General features: G+C 40.4%; 1 long non-coding RNA gene across 1 annotated transcript; it reads right to left on the bottom strand.

Moving 5' to 3' along the window:
* Positions 1 to 487: 487 nt before the first annotated feature.
* Positions 488 to 3,712, bottom strand: LOC144992988 (uncharacterized). Its single transcript, XR_013657020.1, has 3 exons — positions 3,398 to 3,712; positions 2,998 to 3,124; positions 488 to 1,655 (listed from the first exon to the last, which is right to left on the bottom strand). It is a non-coding gene; the product is annotated as an uncharacterized LOC144992988 (long non-coding RNA).
* Positions 3,713 to 4,479: the final 767 nt, after the last annotated feature.

Here is a 4,479-nt window from a genome sequence, read left to right on the forward strand (position 1 = left end):
GTTGATGATCCAAAAATTCAATTATTGACCAACCTTTGCTGCCTTACAGCCACTTATTTTCCTATAAAACCACAAACGGATGTGACTGTCAAATAAAAGTAGTGCATTTCAAAACTGTTTCCACCTGGCACTTAAAGCCCTTTTTTGGGAAAATTCAAGATGGTGGCCTCTTACCAAGGTCAAAGGTCAACAAAACTTTGTGGTTGTAGACTTAAGCTGGCAGTATGTGTGTGAAATTTTGCAAGGATTCGAAAAAGAAGTTTTCTTTTCCCATATTGTGCAAAAAGGCAGATAAGTCGTAGGCCCTGAAGCCATCCCATAATAATGACAAAGCTCCCTTTGGATGTCCCAGACATGTCTGTTTTGAATTTTGAAATATTCATTGACCCCCAACAGAGATTTCAGTCCTTTTCATTTTTATTTTTACAATTTTAACCATCGTAATTTCGCTCCTGTCTGTTTTATAGGGGGTTGGGTGGGTGGGGGGCTGGGTCGTTCACTATGCCAAAAAATCATTTTCACTGGGTGTTAGGTGGCAAACATGCTCAAATATTGCATCTTAAATGACCTTCTCATCGCGGGAGATCCATTCTGGTTCCTCTCCACATCACTGCCACTTTTGACACCAACACTCACATTACCCTCCATCCTCTTTCCTCTGATCACACCCCCCTGCTGTGGTTTCACTCACATTTGTCAGATCGTTCTCAGTTTATCCACCTCAAAACCTTCAAATCCCAGACTCCCCCTGTCACTTAGGGTTGTGCCGCAAGGCTCTGTCCTGGAGCCTCCTCGCTGTATCATCTATCTCCTCCCACTTGACACCATCTTCTGAAAATGAAACACCCACTTTCACTGCCATCCAGCAAAATGCCTTCTTTTACCTCACCTTCCTCACTCACCAACTGCAAACACCAGACTCGATTCTTGCTTACCTTAATTTTTTTCCCAAATTAAAAGGTAATAAAACTGAACTTGTTTGCATCAAATTTATACTTTCTAAAGTGAAACATTTTTCTGCGAGAATTGATTTTTTTTCCTCATCCAGAAACAGAGCAGCTGACACTTGATTGCATATTTTTCCCCACAAGAGTACTATGAGAAGGACTCAAAGACAGACAATCCAGTGTCATGCAGCAACTTCTCCCATCCATCTATTCATCTTCTAAACACGCTCAATTCCGATGGGGTTGCTGGAGCCTATCCCACCTACTGTTGGGGGTTGGAAAAGAACTCAGAAAAATAAATAATATTTAACAACAAAATTAGTTCTTTATGCGTGCCAAAAGTAATATATTGTCATATATATGGATATAGTTTACTAAAAAAGGTTTAAGAATAGCATTATATAGGCCCTTTAAATAAACACATAGAAAAGGTTTATGTTGCATTTCCAGTATTCGTTAAGATTAGTTATTCCTCTCATGTCACTCACTCTTGTTCAAGGTTGATTCATTTATTGATCGTTCATTTTACTACTTAGGATGTCAGTCAGTGACTCAGTCTTTGGCTTCGCTCCTCGTCTGCCTCCTCGTCACTGTTTTGCTTCTTGTGTTTTTCCTCCCTGTTTTCTCTCTCCATGGGGTTCAGTGAGCACAGATGCGAGATCCCAAATAATTGAGCATTGGCCTCAAAATCACCAGGTTCTCTTCACACTGCAGAGCAACAGACAAGCAGAGCTGTGCAAGAGACAAGTGAAGACCCTGGTAATCTGACAGATTACACAGCAAGAATTGCTCCAAATGTGAACAGGAATCGTGCATACGTGTTTTCTTCAAGTTTTGTCTTGTTTTTTTGAGACAACTGTGCATATGGGCATAAGAAGTGACAGCATGTCTGTGGGAAGCTCTATGAGTGAATTTTAATTCGGCAATTAAAGGCTGCATACACAGCCAAAAGGTGTGAATAATAATAACAACACGCAGCATTCACAGAACTTGTGTGCTGCCACACACTCCACACTCGAGGTGGCAAAAAGCTTTCATATCTCAGTGTGAGTGTGTGTCTTTTCATGTATCAATGAACACACCAGGCCAAACAGAAATACCATGGCGGCTTCTATTCACAGCAGGAAAACACAAGCACACAAGTACTCATCAAACCAAAACTCCAGCTGCAGTCACTCAGAGGCTGTATACAACTGCAGGTAAAATGCATTTGACATCTTTGGTTTTGTGTCATTGCTTCCTTTCTAAAGAACACCTCTGTGATTATGTTCTAGAGTGGCTCTAAGAAGTTTTAAAAAAGCTCTTGTTGATACTTCATTAAAAAAGTCAAACTTACAGCAATTCTGAGCCCAACTAGATGCTCACAAAGACTAAATAGAAAAATTGCAAAAGATCAAAGGTGAGATGCCCAAGGCTGCTGACAAAAGAATAAAAAATTAACAAACTTAAACAGCCAAAATATTGGCACCTGCTGAATAAATGTTATTAATTCAGCTTATTACAAAGCCAAGGTTTTTTCTAGTCTCTACACAAGATGCATGAACTTTATTCTTTGTGGTGCAAGCTTTAAGCCTTAATATGGCAATGACCCATTCTCCCCCTTTTAAATGGTATAATTAAAGCATGTCATCACCTTGTTACTAAAGATGTAACAAGTCCTTTTAACAACAACTTGATTCATGTCACAATTTGTGGTTGCCAACATGATTAAGCGTCGACATTGGTTCATTCAGAACGATTGAATTCACTGACCTGAAATCAGTGCAGGACATTTTTAGCCAAGAATCCAATCAGTCAGACTCAGAGATAAATACCTGCGTACTAAACTGTGCAGGTGAACTTTTCCAAATTATTTTAATTTTTTGTGTAAATGTAATATGTGTGCAAATAAACCACAATAAATGTCAAATCCATTCACAGTTTAGTTTCATAGAATAAGGAAACGTATCAAGCCTCAATCCAAGTGGTATTTTCCAATGTCGATATAATCAATTTATTTCATTTTCAAACATTTCTTTAGTCGTTTAGTTCGATTCAATGAACAACTTACCTCAGACAGATCGATCTGATTGGATTGAACAGAAATCGATTGTAGGAATTAAATTCACTACATTAACGTGGTTGTTGAGTGGTTTTAATCTCCCTTGATGTAGCACACATCCAATTGAATGGTCAATCTGTAAATACAGAATGTTGAAAAAAAAACAACAACAATAATAATAATAATTCTTGGAGAGGATAAACAAATATATATATTAAACAGCTGTTAAACTGCTCCAAAATATTCCATTGTACATAACACAAGTTGTACATAACCAATATTAAATTTTACATACACATTTTCAGTCATCTATAGCAAACTGACACAACTGACAAACTGACAAACTGTGAATACTGCACTCAATCCACTAATCACTCAAAAAAAAAAAAACAGCAGATCTAACTCTTACCACGCTGGGGAGAGGATCACAAATTCTGATAAATGTTGCTGTTTCTTTAAAAAAAATTTTCTCCACTGCATTAAAACAAAGGCTAGAAGCTTTGAAAACTGCTCCCGCGGCAAATTCAAAATGGCGGCGCCCACAACATCAACTACGGTGGCTCTTAAATGCCAAAATAGGCAGGCGCCCAACAAACATTAATTATAGCGGCCTCTAGCGGCCGTAACATCCCGGCCCCAATGAGCGATTGCGAAAGTAAATCGCTCATCCCTAGTTTCTACAATTCCTAAATGTATTAAAGAAGCAAATTTATAGTACTAAACAGGCAATTGCATGTGTGGCAGAATCAAATTTTAACAAGTGCTCATATATTCAAGTCTCTTATGCATCAGTCATAGCACCCAAAAGTCACAGATGGCAGTATGAAACTAGTCCTTGGGCGGTTAAGTCTTTGATTTATTTAGATTCGCCCACCAGATTGGCCTCCAGCAGACAAATCTTGGAAGTAGGACCATCAAGTTCACCTGAAGCTGTTTTCACTCGAACACTTCGAACTAGTCCATCTTCGCCCGGGTGAGTAGCAACCACGAGCCCTAGGGGCCAGCTGTTGCGTGGAGTGTTCTCATTGAGGATGAGAACCAGATCGCCCACTTGCAAGTTGCGCCTAGGATGAAGCCATTTCTGACGCTTCTGGAGTGTGGGTAAGTATTCCTTCAGCCATCTCATCCAGAAGACGTCAGCGAGGAACTGAACCTGACGCCAGCGACGTCGGTATAAGTCCTTCTTTACAAAGGCGCCAGGTGGAAGAGACGGACCTGCGCAAAGTAGCAGTAGGTGGTTGGGTGTCAGTGGTAAGTGGTCAGTAGGGTCCTCGCTTAGCTTGGTGATGGGGCGGCCATTGACGATAGCTTCGATGGTGCAAAAGAGCGTGGCTAGCCCTTCATCATCGAGTGGCTGAAGTGCGATGACAGCGTTGAGCACAGAGCGAACAGATCGTATCAGCCTCTCCCAGACACCACCCATGTGTGAGGCACCTGGTGGGTTGAAGATTCACTTGATGTTGCTCTGCAAAAGGTGGTCTGCTATCTTTC

Source organism: Oryzias latipes, chromosome 1, assembly GCF_053564925.1.
Source record: "Oryzias latipes strain Hd-rR chromosome 1, Olatipes_Hd-rR_3.1".
Lineage (NCBI taxonomy): Eukaryota > Metazoa > Chordata > Actinopteri > Beloniformes > Adrianichthyidae > Oryzias > Oryzias latipes.